General features: G+C 40.2%; 1 protein-coding gene and 2 long non-coding RNA genes across 3 annotated transcripts in view; 1 reads left to right on the top strand and 2 right to left on the bottom strand.

Moving 5' to 3' along the window:
- The window catches only part of qkr54B (quaking related 54B), a 234,130-nt gene that overhangs the window by 23,050 nt on the left and 194,971 nt on the right, over window positions 1–16,109 (bottom strand). The gene's annotated exons all lie outside the window — the stretch shown is intronic.
- On the top strand, window positions 3,010–4,370 carry LOC137246444 (uncharacterized). The gene is made up of 3 exons (XR_010951495.1): window positions 3,010–3,255; window positions 3,316–3,496; window positions 3,560–4,370. It is a non-coding gene; the product is annotated as an uncharacterized lncRNA (long non-coding RNA).
- LOC137246443 (uncharacterized) lies at window positions 4,363–9,637 on the bottom strand. Its single transcript, XR_010951494.1, has 5 exons — window positions 9,487–9,637; window positions 8,990–9,425; window positions 8,779–8,923; window positions 8,317–8,725; window positions 4,363–4,675 (listed from the first exon to the last, which is right to left on the bottom strand). It is a non-coding gene; the product is annotated as an uncharacterized lncRNA (long non-coding RNA).

Genomic DNA, 16,109 nt, shown 5'->3' with positions numbered 1-16,109 from the left:
CGGTAACAAGCACCATAAAGAAACTGGGCCGACCATCTCGGGAACGATTTTGTATGACCATATGAAACTTTCTAGGCCATACCGCATTCCCACCACCTAGATCAAGCGGGAATTCGGGGTCGACAGAGCCTCGGCTGTTAATGAAACAGGATTCACCAAGGGTAGGTGAGGTTGACAATTGGGTTGGAGAAGCTATATATTGCGCTGGCAATCCCTTGAATCAATTTGGTATTTTAGTCGTCTCTTACGACAGGCATACCTACCGCGGGTATATTCTAAGCCCCCTAACCTGCTGGGTACGTCTTAGAATTACCTACACGTATGTATGTATGGTCGTTGGACTGTGCAAGTAGAATACACGAGTATATGTATGTACACATACAAGTATTGCAATAATGAAAAGATTTAAAAGACAAGAATTTCACGCTGCAAGCAAAAATGGTCAGCTAGTCCAAGCATACTCCAAATGAAATTTAAAAAAAAACATAATACACACACTAACAGTAAAAGTAGATGGATGATGATTTCAAAGGAATCTGCAAGAATACAACACGTGCATATGTTAGAATATGCTTATATGTATGTATGTACATTTGGGTATGCATATTACAGCGTTTAACGCGTTCAAGTACAATCAAAATTTTAAGGACAGACAGGCAGTCGTTTTTGAAATTAGTCACTAGTTCCAAAAGATTTTTGTTACGTTTCTATATTTTAAAAATGGATTGCTTCAAACTTTATTTCAGGAATTTATTTTGCAAAGTTTTCAATTAAGTTAACATTGACCTTAAATAACTTTCGAATCATCAGACTTCGCAAAAAATGTTGACAATGACATGTAAAAATATTTTTTTAACGGTGACATATATAATATATAATTATACAAACCAAAAGATACCAAATCAAATTTTTCCATACAACTTACGAACATATGTGTGTATGTATATGGGAAACAAAAATCCCTACCATATTAATCTTATTAAAATACATGTAGGTTTATGTATGAACATTTACACACTTGTATGAACATTACTACACTGTTGTATAACTAAATAAAGGAATATTAACAAAGCAACCCCAAACAAACAAAAATATATGCACATATGCATCTATGCACTCATAAATATATATACAAAAAATGAGCGTTAGTTAAACAAAATTTTTTTCTTTTACTATTCGAATAGGGCGTCCGAATAATAAGGAAAGGAATTCGAATAAATGTAAGCGGAAAACAAATAAAAAATTCGAATAAATATTATTCGAGTTACGAATACCTGGCGAATAAAAGAGTTTATTATTCGAATAAGTTTTATTCGAATAGTCCCATCCCTATTAGAAATACACTCGGAGTGTTTGCCAAATCACTGACGAGGGGCGACCCCGCTTATAAAAACTTTTCTTTTTCTAATCGAAACAACTTTTTTTTTAATTTCCGATGTCGCTTTGCTCGGGGCCGTTTGTTGAAGTTTTTTGACAGATAGCTCATAGAAAATTATGTCAAAAAGCTGCAACTAAATTTTAAACCAATTTGTTTTAACTATGGCTATGAATAAAAAACAGTAGTGTAATTTACTGCGAAGAAGTGATTTGCTCAAGTGAGCAAAGTAGATATACTAGTCCGTATCCATTCCGCCGTGAAAATCCCGAAAGTCAATCCATTGAGCAAGAAATACCCGCCAGCGTAGGTTGCTTAGGGAAATTCCCCACAGCAGAGGAAAGTGGAAATACGCAGCAATATAGATCACGCTGCTACATTGCTTCTAATCTCAAAGTAGAAATACCCGCCAGCGAAGATTGCACAGGCAAATTCCTCACATTCACTCTGCTGAGCAAAGTAAAAAAACTTGCGAGCACAGATCCCGCCGAGAAAAGTCAGAAAGCAGCTGAGCCAAGAATTAATACAAGACAACACAGATCAGCAGGTGAATACTCACCAACACCGATTGCGTCGCCGGAACCCGAATATTAGTTCATTCGAGCAAAGCAGAAATACCCGAAGGTGTTTCGATCCTCATGTTAGATCACGAGAGCAGTATAGAAATACTTTTGCTCATAAGACCTTCCGTAGAAGTGCTCGCCTTCATAGAGCAAATTAACAAAATAGACAGAATGAAAACGAAAGGCAATCAATAGCTCGAATAGTGTTTCGGAAGCTAGATAAGGAAAATCTACATATATATGGGTAAATGTAAGAAAACCTTAAGATATTGAAGGCATGGATGATGTTTTCCAAGCAACAGTATCAAGCTCTTGAAGATAAACGAGAAAAGAAAACAACAAACTTAAGTATGTACTTAAAACCAACCACAAGTAGCTCCTACATTTTATTCATCAACGCAAACGTGGTCATACAATTTTTGAATGCAGAAGATTCCAAGCAATTACCACGATGAAACGTAGGAGCTTCGTAGCAAATAATAAGGTTATTACACACAAATAAAAAAATATACATAAATGCAAAAAGAGTGGAAAAATCATAATTTACAGCACTATAATGAGTTCCAAAAGGATGAAGGAGGTGCTGATAAGTCATCTATGATGACAAAACCCTCGAAACAGTCCAAATAACACTACTTTCATTTAGCTGGCATGATCGTTGTTGCGAAGTATGCTTTTCTAATTTTCTGTTTGCCAGAGAATTGAACGAATTCTTCCTTCTCTTTCTCGCCAGCTCTAGTAATTTTGTACGCGGATCTTTATCATCTTCGCTGTCACTTAACCACAACTCATTACTTATTACAGAATGAATTATTTAAATTTTAATTATTTAACATTTAATAATTTATTGGTATATACCTCTCAAAAACTTTAGGAACGCTCATTATTTAGTGTTATGAACAGACCTCAAATACCCCGCAACGTTACGTTACGCTACATGGCCACACCACCATTTGTATCACTTTGATGTCACACGGCAACACCGCAGTTTTCTCTTCTCTAGGATGTCAGCTGTTAGCATTGAACGTGAGCAAATTTAAACTATATAAAAAACCAACAGAAACAGCCGAAGCAGAAGTGGAAACTGCGGTGAATTTATTTATAGTTATTCACCCTTATCGCGAGTTTTATTTTCACCCGAAATTATTCACAGTTTTTGTTCACCCTATCGCAAAGGGTGGCGAACAAAGTTTTCATGTTCGAAAAAGATTTCGCCTTATCGGCAACTCTTTGTTCGGGCGAAATGAACAGCGGGGAAAACCCAAATTTATTCACTTTTCTTACACTTTTTACAGGCGAACGAAAGAAAATCAAAATGTGAGTAATTTTTTTTTTGCATATTGATATTCTTATAATTGTATATACTTTTATTATTAGGACTAAATCAATAAATAATGCGCAATCAGAAATGCTACTTGAAAAAATGATGCAAAATCTTGAAATTGCAAGAGGGTTTTCAAAAGAAAATCGGGAAAAAGTCTTGGACTTCTGGAAGCAGCTAAGTTTATGTTTAAATAGCCTTGGTCCACCCATTAAGAGTGAAGCTGAGTGGAAAAAAGTAAAACTCCTTTATTGCTAAGTATGTAAACTCAATTTTTTATGACAACGTATCTTTTTCTAGGTATGGAATGACCAAAAAAGATATGTACGGAAGAAGGCGTCAAAAAATGCTATTTACGCGAGGGGGCAGGAGGCGGGCCCGACAAAACACAAAAACTTTCGACTGCAGAAGAGGCAATATGCCAACTGCTGGATTTAAAAGATTCAGTTGAAGGTATTCAAGACTCACATAGCTACGGAGTTCCTTCAAAAAAGGCCAAAATTAGTTCGCCAATAACAATAGTATCGAACATTGTACTATGCGACGGTCCTGGTTGTAGTAGCGATGACGTGCCTGGATGTAGTACAGATTTACCTACAAGCATGGCGGACAGCGAACCTGTTGATCTTGTTGCTGCTGAACGGGAATGTCCACCAAGCAATAGCAACACTCCCCAAGCGATAGCAACACTCAGTAGACCTAAGTCCAACAAAAAATTAACAAGCACAGAGTTAATTCGCAAGGAACTAGAGACTAAACAAGACCTATGTGGTAAATTGGGCGAAATTTTAACAGAAATTAAACCAAATAACGATAGATTGTGCCGTACACTGAATCGTATGTGCGATCTAAAAGAAAAAAAATTAGTTGAATTGAAAAAGCATATCCTGAAAATGGAAAAGCTGCGAAAACGTGAAATTGAGGAGCAAATTGAATTTAATCGACGGGCGTTAGAGTTAAAAGAATTAAAAATTGAAATTCTAAGACGAAAAACCAAAGACTGAGTTTTAAATTTTTTTAAATTTATTTTAAGCGAATTTTCAATGAATTAAATAGTTATTTATTTAGTTAAATATTTTCATTTTTATATATATGTATATAGTTTAGTGCAATGCGGTATTTGTGTTCCTTTTTTATTCCATGAAATGAAGTATTGATGTTTGATTGTTCTAGAAATAAGTTTGATAACAACGGTACCTTAATACTTTAAAATAATGAATGAATTTGAATTAATATTTTTTATTTAAAGAGTGTTTGTGATTTCTGTACGAATACGCTGACCTGCCACCATATAGGTACTGTTTTCTTGGCCAATATGTTGATTTTCTAATGTAGGAGTCTCGTTCAAATATCCGTTATCAGATGGCGTTGGCAAATTTGCTTCACTTTTGTAATGAATGCAAATGTTATGTAAATCTGCGCAAACGTTAATTATTTTTATTGCCTTTGCAGGAGAATAATACAACTTCGCGTTTCCCAAGGCAGTCGGTTCTATGTACCGGAGCGACTCGGGATTTTTCCCGACCAAGGACTGTCATTTCAGTGTGACCCCATTTAATTTGTTTCGTCCCTCCCACAAATTTTCATCCTCCCAGCAGCTCCTTGCAGCAGGACTGCTACATATTCTCTTACTCCGGGAAGGTATCGAACCCAATCCGGGTCCGTCTCCTGACCCCGGTCCTGAGAAATGGTTTTGCTGCATTTGCCAGAAAAGAATCTTTTTAGGACGGTCATACTCTGTTCAGAGTGTCTCGTGCAAGGGATGGTTGCATCGGACAGTTTGTTCTGGGCTTGATCCCAAAACCCGACGTCCACGTAACTTTTATAAATCTTTTGTGGCTCCTTGCTGCTCACGCCCAAGGGCGTCCCGTAGTCTACGCCTAAGCGCCCCTCCACTACCTTCCAGCAGCCTCGCTGCTCAGCAAGCCACAACAAGTACCCGCTGCTGCTCGCGCCCCACGGCGCCAACAACTCAAACAGCTGATACCACTCATAACTACTACCTTCGTAGTAGAGCTGGTAGCAATGCTGAGCATCAGCCCCTGTCCCCGTCTTCTTCTCTCCCCCCCCCCCCCCCCCCCCTTTTCTAGCAGCAATCGTGCAGGTCAGGGAAACAGACTCTTAGTCCCTACCTCCGTTTGCACCATCTGCCAGCATAGAATATATATATAGTCCCAAGGCCACAACAGCAATTGCGTCCTGGCCTTCCACAACCTAGGCGTAGTCACCCGTCACTTACCCCTAGAGTGGCGGCGTCACCCCTCATGCACTTCAGAATTCTGCAGTTAAACTGTAATGGACTAACTGGGAAGATTACGGAGATAGTCGATTTCATGAAGCGGCACAACATCCGCATTGCTGCGATTCAAGAGACTAAACTCACAGCAAGATCTGCATTGCAGACCTGCTCTGGGTATAATGTCCACAGGAAGGACCGCGAGAGCGGAAATGGAGGCGGCCTCGCGTTTATTATACACCACTCTGTGCAATATCATATATTTGATCCTGGCATCGACCGCAGTGACAATGTCTTAGAACGTCAAGGCCTATCTGTCCGGTCAGGCGATGCAAATCTAGAAATCATCAACATCTACATCCCTCCTGTCACCTGTTGCCCCAGTGGATACCGCCCTAAAATCGAGGCCTTACTCACTGGCAACAATCGCATTATCTTAGGCGATTTCAATGCCCATCACGACCTATGGCATTCAAACTTGCGGGCGGACAGTAGGGGTGAGATGTTGGCGGATCAAATAGAAGAAACGACGTTCTGCACAATAAACGGAGACGCCCCCACACGTATGGTAGGAAGCTGTCATAGCTCGCCAGATATCTCAATCGTGAGCGCAGAACTCGTAAACTGCGTCAACTGGCAGCCGATGGTAACATTGGCATCCGACCACCTGCCCATACTTATTTCGTTCGAGCGCACCGCCGACTTCATCGTCACCGAAAAACGCACTTTCATAAACTTCAAAAAAGGAAAGTGGGAAGAATATAAATCTGCAACAGACAGCAGCTTTGCTGCCCTCCCTATCCCGACTGATGCCCGCCAAGGGGAGCGTGCCTTCCGTAAGGTCATTGAATCCGCCTCGGCACATTTCATTCCCGCCGGGAGAATTCCCGAAATCCGGCCCCACTTCCCGGCGGAGGCCGCGAGCTTAGCGAGGGAACGCGACCTTATAAGACAGCTTGATCCAGGCGACCCCCAAATAAGGGATATAAACCAACGCATCAGATTGCTTGTGGACGAACACAAGCGGGTGAAATGGGAAGAGCACCTAAGAGGTTGTAACCTCTCTACCGGTGTAGGTAAACTTTGGTCCACCGTAAAGTCCCTATCGAATCCGAGCGCGAGCGCTTTCTGCCGGCAATATATAATGCATCCTACGGTCGACAAAGATAGACGGAGAGCCAATAGACACGCACATAAACACAAATTCAGCGCGTCACCAATCACCATCACCGCTAGAGAGGTTGAGGACGCCATTGGTCGCGCTAAACCATCCAAAGCAGTGGGCCCAAACGGCATAGCCATGCCGATGCTTAAAAACCTAGGGAAAGAGGGTTTCAAATACTTAGCGCATGTCTTCAACCTGTTTATCTCCACCTTTGCCATACCCGAGAAATGGAAAATGGCCAAGGTGGTCCCGCTAATAATGCCTGGGAAACCAGCTAACGTAGGAGAGTCATATCGTCCGATATCTCTCCTATCGCCAGTGGCAAAGACGCTTGAAGCCATTTTGCTCCCTTATTTCCAAGCACATTTGCAGCTAGCCCCTCATCAGCATGGCTTCAGAAAACTCTATAGCACTACCTCCGCGCTAAATGTCATTAGCACCCAGATAAATTGCGGTTTGAATCAATACCCCCACCATAGAACAGTACTCGTAGCGCTAGACCTATCAAAAGCCTTTGATACGGTCAACCATGGCTCATTACTGCAAGACCTGGAAGGGTCTACCCTTCCCCCATGTCTTAAAAGGTGGACCGCAAATTATCTGGGTGGTCGGCAGGCATCGGTGCAATTCAGAAACGAAACATCAAAATCAAGGAGAATTAAACAAGGGGTGCCACAGGGTGGTGTCCTATCCCCACTTTTGTTTAATTTCTACATATCTAAGCCACCTTCACCACCGGAAGGAGTCACAATCGTTTCCTACGCCGCTGACTGCACAATAATGGCCACAGGCCCAGGCCCAGAGATCGATGAGCTATGCAATAAAATAAACGGCTATCTCCCTGATCTCTCCAGTTTTTTCGCCTCGCGAAACCTGGCATTGTCACCGACTAAATCTTCCGCGACCCAAATGTCGACCATATTGAACATCCACGTCGATGGCACTACGCTACCGACTGTCCTACACCCCAAAATCTTGGCTGTGACGTTTGATCAGGATCTACATTTTGGTGCGCACGCAACCGCAATTGTTCCGAGAATTCAGAGCCATAATAAAATCCTCGAATCCCTTGCTGGCAGTACCTGGGGAAAAGATACAGAAACACTCATGACCACATACAAAGCAATTAGCCAGCCGATTACGTGCTACGCGTCACCCATATGGTCGCCAAGCCTAAAAACTATCCACTGGAAGAAACTACAGGCCTGCCAAAATACTGCTCTCAGAATCGCCACGGGCTGTCTTCTTATGTCCCCAGAACACCATCTGCATAATGAGGCGAGAATACTCCCCATCAGGGAGAGAAATGAGATGCTGACCAAACAGTTTCTGTTAAATACCCATAAACCTGGGCATCCCAACAGACATCTGCTTGACGAACCAGCACCGCCTAGGGGCCTAAGGAGTCATCTCCGTAAGCATTTTGAGGAAATACGGCACCTGAGAACCCAGCCGTATGAAGCGAAAAAACACAAGCAGGTCCTTGGTGAACTCCATAGACAGGCGTCGGACCTTTATGTCGGGAATTGCCCGGTGAATCCAGTACTTGAAGAAAAATATCCAGAACTCGCGGAAGAGGAACGCATACTCCCCAGGGAAACGCGTGTCACTCTTGCTCAACTTCGTTCTGGATACTGTAACAGGTTAAACTCTTACCTATCCAGAATCAACCCCGACATACTAAATGTATGCCCCGCTTGCAATGTGTCCCCACATGACACCAACCATCTCTTTAATTGTAATGTGGAACCAACGCCTCTAACACCCCTTTCCTTATGGTCCACCCCTGTTGAAACGGCAAGTTTCCTTGGACTCCCGTTAGAGGATATTGATAACATTTTGTGATCGGTCGCGGCTATTAGGTGGGGCGAGCATTGCTACAACAACAACAACAACTCTCTTGCACTTAAAAGACACCTCCACCGATTTTTAAGAACACCATTTGTTCTTTCGATTATATTTCGACAACGCGTGTGAACTTCATTAAATTTTGCCTCAGGTGATCCACTTTCTCGAGTTCCGTATGGCGTAAGTAGCCAAGGCTCTAGAGGGTACCCAGCGTCACCTGAAAACTTGTTGATTTCAATTGCATTCGTTTCATTGCTTTTAAGCTATTACCTAGTAGACGGACATTGCTGTGACTTTGCAAATAATTCTGTTCCATTTCTGATCTTAAGTCGCTTATGTTCCATATAAAGGCATCGTGGCAAGCACCAGGGTGTGTAGCATCGATAGCACGAATTCTCAGATTGCTGTCACATACCTGAAAAAATATTTATGTATATAATTTATATTTTATTTTAGCTTTAGTTATATGCACAGCACTCACCAGCATAACATTTAAACTGCATTTGCCTTTTCTATTGTAAAATTGGTGAACGTTCTTGGAAGGGGTTGCTATGTTAACGTGTGTTCCATCAACACATCCCACAACTCCTGGTATTCCGAACTTTGCATAAAAATCGTGTGCAGTTTGACGTTGTTCTTCTAAAGTCGGCCAAGATATCCATTGTGGACAAAGCAACGGTTGCAAAATGTTCAGCACCTCTGAAAGTACCTCACTGAAACAAGATTGGCTAAGACCCACCTCATGATCCTTTCCAACGCCTTTTTGATGTCCTCCCTCTGTGAAAAAACGAACACATGCGCTCAACTTTACAATTGGTGGTACTCCAAATTTTTGCTTCAATGGTGGCAAGGAGTTGGTAAGAATATCTAGCAAATATTTGAATGCTGGCTTATTTAGCCTGTAATATTGTAGAAAACTAGTTGAAGAGAAGTTAATTTGTTATTCAAAAGTGCGGAAAATAGTAATTTTTAACTTACAGTGAGTCACTTAGCCCCAAAGGGTTACAACTGTCCCTTAATCGCCTCCGAATCGCTTTCACATTTATGTTTTCCTCGCGCTCAATCAATACCAACCTAAGTGCAATACTAAACATTTTTTATAAACTTTTTATCTCTATTTTTGCTGTATTTTAACGAAATATACATATGTTTGTTTACAAAATTTACGCAATTGCAAATAAATTATTTGTTCACTGCTAATTCACAATAGAGCATCAGCTGTTTCGAAGTGAACTTTTGTTCGCCCGAAATTGCCGATAGGCGGAAAAATTTCACCCGAACAAAAGAAGTGAAGGCGAACACTTTTCCGCGTGAACTTCGCGATAAGGGTGATTATAATACAATAACTAAAATTGTCACAATTTTTGTTGTTATATCAATTTTTGTTGTCACATTTACATATGTTCAGAAATAAACGCATTTAAATATAGTTATATTTCAACTGCTTCTGCAAAGGATTCGTAAAATTTAGGAATCCGATATGAGTCCGAATACGAGAAAAACATGAGCCTCAGAAATATGATCATATGACTTGGGTGTGATGAAAAACTTGAGCTTCAGATACTCATATTTTATTCGTTCAACATTAATTTGAATATAATCATAACATTTGTTGCTGTTTTCTTAATTGGTATGGAATCTTTTTCTTTCATGAACGCTTCGCCTAATAATTCCGATTAATGAAACTTAGCTAAGCCCTGCATGCAATTGAGAATAATGTCAGATACATGGTTGTGAGCAGTAGGCTGGGTGAAAAAATAAAATTGAAGGGAGGGTTTTTCAAAGAGATTATATATAAAAAAGCTTTTTATTAAAAACTAGCAGACCCGGCAGACGTTGTTCTGCCCTAAATTTGGCCTATCTGCATACATTTTAATAAGCTTTTTCCGTCTAAAGCTGGAGTCATTGGTGCCGTATGTCGTATCGCTGTATCCGTATCCCTAACGTAATCAGCTGTTTATCGTTACGACGGTAAACCAAAACCCAATTGGTTGGCTACGATACGGTTACGACCTTAGCGGCACCAATAATCGATTGCATTGATTCTCATAAGGTTGGTCGAATCAGCTGTTATAAGGTTACCGATAAAGCACCAATGTCTCCAGCTTAACTCTGCCTTACCCCTCTACACTTTTTCCTAATCTTTTTATTTACTCCTCCCTCCGTATTTTTCGCTTCATCTCCATTTTCGTCTTATTCTATCTCTTTCTCAGCCTCCTTCTCTCTTTTCTCTTCTCTCAAGTTTTTCTCCTTCTTCTTCATCTCTTATTGCCAGTCCCAGAGGTTGGTATGTATTTTGTTCCACTCCCATTCCGAGTCCCAGTCCCAGTCCCACTCCAAGTCTCAGTCTCAGTCCCAGTCCTAGTCCTAATCCCAGTCCCAGTCCGTCTCTGGTATACTTTCCGGAAAAAAGCATAGTAAATACTAATATAGGCAAATTTATATACAAAATTTCAGGAAAGTCGAATAGGACGTATGTAAATAGAGGTATTATTAATTCTTGTCTTTATTTCGGCTTCGCATGCATATTTATCAGTTTTCCCAGGTTGATGCGACTATGTTTTGGCCTATATATCGAGACCCTAGTCACTCAGCGGCATAAAAACTTACTTTGTACTAAAGCACACATCAACAGCTTCAATTTGATACCCATAATATAAAAACACATTCTAGGTGTATCCGGGTCCATGTTTTGGCCTATATCTCGAGACCGTAGTCACCCAGCGGTGTACAACTTACTCTGTACTAAAGCACACATCATCAATTTGATACCCACAATGTAAAACACATTCTAGGGGTACCCGGGTCCACGTTTTGGCCTATATCTCGAGACGCTAGTCACCCAGGGGTATGATCCTGTATTATAGCACTCATCAACAGCTTTCATTTGATATCCATATTATATAAACACATTCTAGGGGTACCCGGATCTACGTTTTAGGCTATATCTCGAGACCCGGTTGTATGAAAATTATCCTGTACTATAGCACTCATCAACAGCTTTCATTTGATATCCATATTGTATAAACACATTCTAGTGGTACCCGGGTCCACGTTTTGATCTCAAGACCCTAGGCACGTAGCGAAAAAAAGGTAGACGTTGGTCGATTCTCAGACCTACCCAATATGCTCACAAAATTTCATGACAATCGGTTCAGCCGTTTCGGAGGAGTTAAGCCTCTAACACCGTGACATAAGAATTTTATATATTAGATTTGAATTTTTTTCTAAAAAAAAAATCATAACTCAAGAATGGCTAAACCGATTTGGGATTTCAAAATCAACTAACCATCATCTCTCCTTCCTGTATCTTTCCTAAAAATTTCATGGCAATCTTTCTTCCGTTCTTGAGTTATGGAGTGACAATCAAAATGTACACTTCTTTTTATATATGTATATAGATAGTTTGGCGACAAGCCTTAATTTTGTAAATTTATTAATATGTAAAATATTCTAAGGATATTCATGTAGTATAAAACAAAGTCGCTTTTTCTGTCCCTTTGAATGCTTAAACCTTTAAAACTACGCAACGTATTTTGATGCGGTTTTTTGTAACTTCCATGAAAATGAAATGGTATATTAATTTCGTCACGAATCCCAAAATTGTAAGTTCTTAAAGGAAAATATATAGACCCACCAATAAGTATACCGAAATGATCAGGATGAAGAGCTGAGTTATTAAGCCATGTCCGTCTGTCCGTCTGTCTATTTGTATGCAAACTAGTCCCTATATTTTTGAGATATCTTGATAAAATTTGATGAGCGTGTATATGTTTATAGGTGTCCAAATAGACATTTGTTCCATTGTTCAAATAAGAGGATTTTAGTTCTCATTTTAACTGCTTGAAATTTCACTGGATACGGACATACATATATTACGTGCAAAGGTGTATGAAAAAATCGCCAAGATTGGTCGAATATATAATATTTGTAGAATACAAGCCATTGTTCAGATAACAATGTTTTCGTCATTTCTTCATTTTAGTAGCTACAATTTTGAAGAGATGTTAACGTATATACTTACGCAGTTGTTGATCTATTTTAATAATTTGGCTACATACAACCGATTCTTCAAAGCAAAATAATTTGTGTTATACATGCAATTTTGAATACAAAATAATTAGCTTATAGTATAAATATCAACACTAAAGGAGAGCATATTTTTAACGCCTACAAAATGTTTGTCCTTTCTATTTAATCTTTCTAATGGCCTTGAGTAAAATACGTTGAAACTTATTTTTATCAATTTAAAACGCTTTTCTTCGAAGCTAAATCAATTTTCCTACCGGATTTTAAAGGGGCAAAATGTTCAACTACCGATATCATCGGCCTAAACACCCGCGCTGTTAGTTCTGCTTACTCCAAGCTGGAAAAAGAAGCGGTAAAGATGGGTTTGATGGTGAATGAGGACAAAGCGAAGTACCTGCTGTCATCGAGCAAAGAGTCAGCGCATATGCGCCTTGGCAACCACGCTACTGTTGGCAGCCATAATTTCGAAATAGTAAAAGACTTCGTTTATTTGGGAACCAGCATCAACATTAGCAACAACATCAGCACTGAAATCCAGCGAAGAATCAATCTTGCCAATAAATGCTACTTTGGACTAGGTAGGCAATTGAAAAGTAAAGTCCTCTCTCGGCGAACGAAAATCATACTCTACAAGTCACTTATCGTACCCGTCCTGCTATATGGGGCAGAAGCATGGACCATGACAACAGCAGATGAAGCGGCTTTGGGAGTGTTCGAGAGAAAAGTTCTTCGAAAGATTTATGGACCTCTACGCGTTGGCGATGGCGAGTACCGAAGAAGATTTAATGATGAGCTGTACGAGCTATACGCAGACATCAACATAGTCCAGCGAATTAAAACGCAGCGGCTGCGCTGGCTAGGCCATGTTATGCGAATGAAAGATGATGCTCCGGCCAAGAAAGTGTTTCTATCGGAACCCGCCTATGGAAGCAGAGGTAGAGGGCGGCCCCCACTCCGTTGGAAGGACCAGGTGGAAAACGATTTAAACTCCCTTGGTGTGACCAATTGGCGCCGGTTGGCGGAGCGAAGGAGCGACTGGCGCGCCTTGTTGGACGGCCATAACCGTTTAGACGGTTAAGCGCCAATTAAGTAAGTAAGTAAAATGTTCAACTAAATCTAACGCTGCTTGCGACATTAATTTGATGCTACGTCTGCGGTTATGTAGAAACGTACCTGTTTTTGTGGGCGCTATTGTGCGCTGTAACCATACATTTACGTATATACACGCTTCCTTCAAAACTATTACGTTCTTCATTGTCAGTAAATATCTAGTGTGCATATTCTTTCTATCTAACTCCTTCATTCTTAGATATCTTCTTAAAACATTTCTTCAGTAATTATTGCGGCTTCAAATACATCGTACGTGTTCTCAAAATATAAAATATTTAGATAAATTACAATTATTTTACTTTCAAAGGAAATATGCGTGTTTTTTTCAAAACAGTTATTTTAAATTTGTAAAGTATTAATCTCAAATTCGATTTGCTTTGTAACGAGTTAAACGAATCAATTACATAATTTTTGTGTTATTTAAAAAAATTATCAGCTTAATTTCGTTCATTAAATTATTAAAGTGTATGTAAACTTTTGTACTAAATTTTTGATGTGTTTTTCCTAAGCAATCATATAATGCTGAGTGCCGTTTTTTAAACTTTCGCTCGTGAAAATCACCCATAGTGTGTCTATATAAACTTTCGCCCCTGAAATATATAATATATATATAATAGTCTTATATTATACAAATTATTTTTGAAAATCACCCATAAAATATTAAAAACCTGTATTGCGTAACCTTTTTTTAATTGGCGGGCTATGGAATGTGTGTTATATAGTTTATTATTTAAATTTGCTTAACCTTTCGAGTGCTTTTTCAAAAGTAATTGGTAGCTTTCATTAATTCAATATTTTTCGTTTCGAACAATTATTATTTCAAGTGTTTCTTATGACTTTCAACTTTTCTTTATAAAATATTTTTCAACTTTTTCGAAATTTATTCGTTCAAAATATTTGAGTCTTTTATACCAAGCCCATAAAACATTTTAACGCGGTTACGAACGACGAAATTACAATGCCGCGCTTATCAGCCCGATCTGAAGAGCAGCGTCGCAGAGTTGCTAGAAATCGTAGGCGCAGACATTACGAAAGCAACTTAGCTCAAAACCGTACAATTAGCGCTAATTTAATGTCATCCCTAAGGTCATCAAATTCGCAGTTTCGTGAGAGAGAAAGGGAAAATGGCGCAAGCCTACGTACTAATGTAAGACGACGATCGCGGAGATGTGACTTTAGAGAAGTGGAACGGATTCGTGACCGAGAGGCCCGAGCCGCACAAAGGGAAAGCTCATTACTAAGGAGGAAGAGCAATCCCGAAACACTTTAAATCATAGGTCTAGACAGAATATTCCTGAATTGAGGGAGCCGGAACGTGTTAGTGACTCAGTGGCACGAGCAGCACTAAGGGAAACCTCAACTGTAAGAGAGGAAGAACAAGCCCGAAACACTTTAAATCATAGGTCTAGACGGAATATTCCTGATTTGAGGGAGCCGGAACGCGTTCGTGACTCAGTGGCACGAGCAGCACGAAGGGAAACCTTAACTGTAAGAGAGGAAGAACAAGCCCGAAACACTTTGGAGCATAGGGTTAGACGAAATATTCCTGAATTGAGGGAGCCAGAACGCGTTCGTGACTCAGAGGCACGAGCAGCACGAAGGGAAACCTCAATTATAAGAGAGGAAGAACAAGCCCGAACTACTTTGGAGCATAGGCTTAGACGAAATATTCCTGAAATGAGGGAGTCGGAACGCGTTCGTGACTCAGTGGTACGAGCAGCACGAAGGAAAATCTCAATTGTAAGAGATGAAGAACAAGCCCGTAATACCGAAAATCATAGATTAAGACGGAATGTTCCAGAACTTAGGGGGGAGGAACGGGTTCGTGATTCAGTCGCCCGAGCAACACGACGACGAAATCCTATAGTGAGAGAAGAAGAGCAAGCGAGAAACACCAATGCCCATAGGTGTAGAAGGAATGTTCACGAATTGAGGCAGGGTGAACAAATTCGTGATAGGCTCTCGAGAACTCAACGAAGATGAAATCCACTCACAAGACGTCGTGAGCAACTGATAAATACATCGCAAAGGCGAATAACTCGACAACAAACTCGAATATCCCTGGAAAGTAACAGGCACAGCGCACGCAAACATGTCCAGCTTCATAGGTCTAATGAAGAAAACCGAAAAAGAGGAAACGGGAGACAGCGTTCAAGAACATCAGCATATCGAAACAACCTCTTGCCTGATGCAACAGAAGAAGGGCACAGCAGTCAAATTCGGACACGGCACTTAACACACTATGAGTAATATGAGTTAAATCCAAAAGAAAATAAATATCCACAACTCGAGCTCAACAAAATACTTTTTTTTTAGAAAATGAGTTTCTAAGCAGAGCAGAAAAATTCACATTTTTTTCAACGTGCTATCGTCAGGTTATCTCAGGCAAAATTCCAAACATTTGTTTGGCTAATGGCCTCCAATTTCGAGACATACCTGATGTTTTGAAGAATCTGACATGC

The sequence above is a fragment of the Eurosta solidaginis genome, chromosome 3 (genome assembly GCF_040869045.1).
Source record: "Eurosta solidaginis isolate ZX-2024a chromosome 3, ASM4086904v1, whole genome shotgun sequence".
In the NCBI taxonomy this organism is placed as follows: domain Eukaryota; kingdom Metazoa; phylum Arthropoda; class Insecta; order Diptera; family Tephritidae; genus Eurosta; species Eurosta solidaginis.
This window is presented reverse-complemented; position numbering and strand designations above follow the sequence as displayed.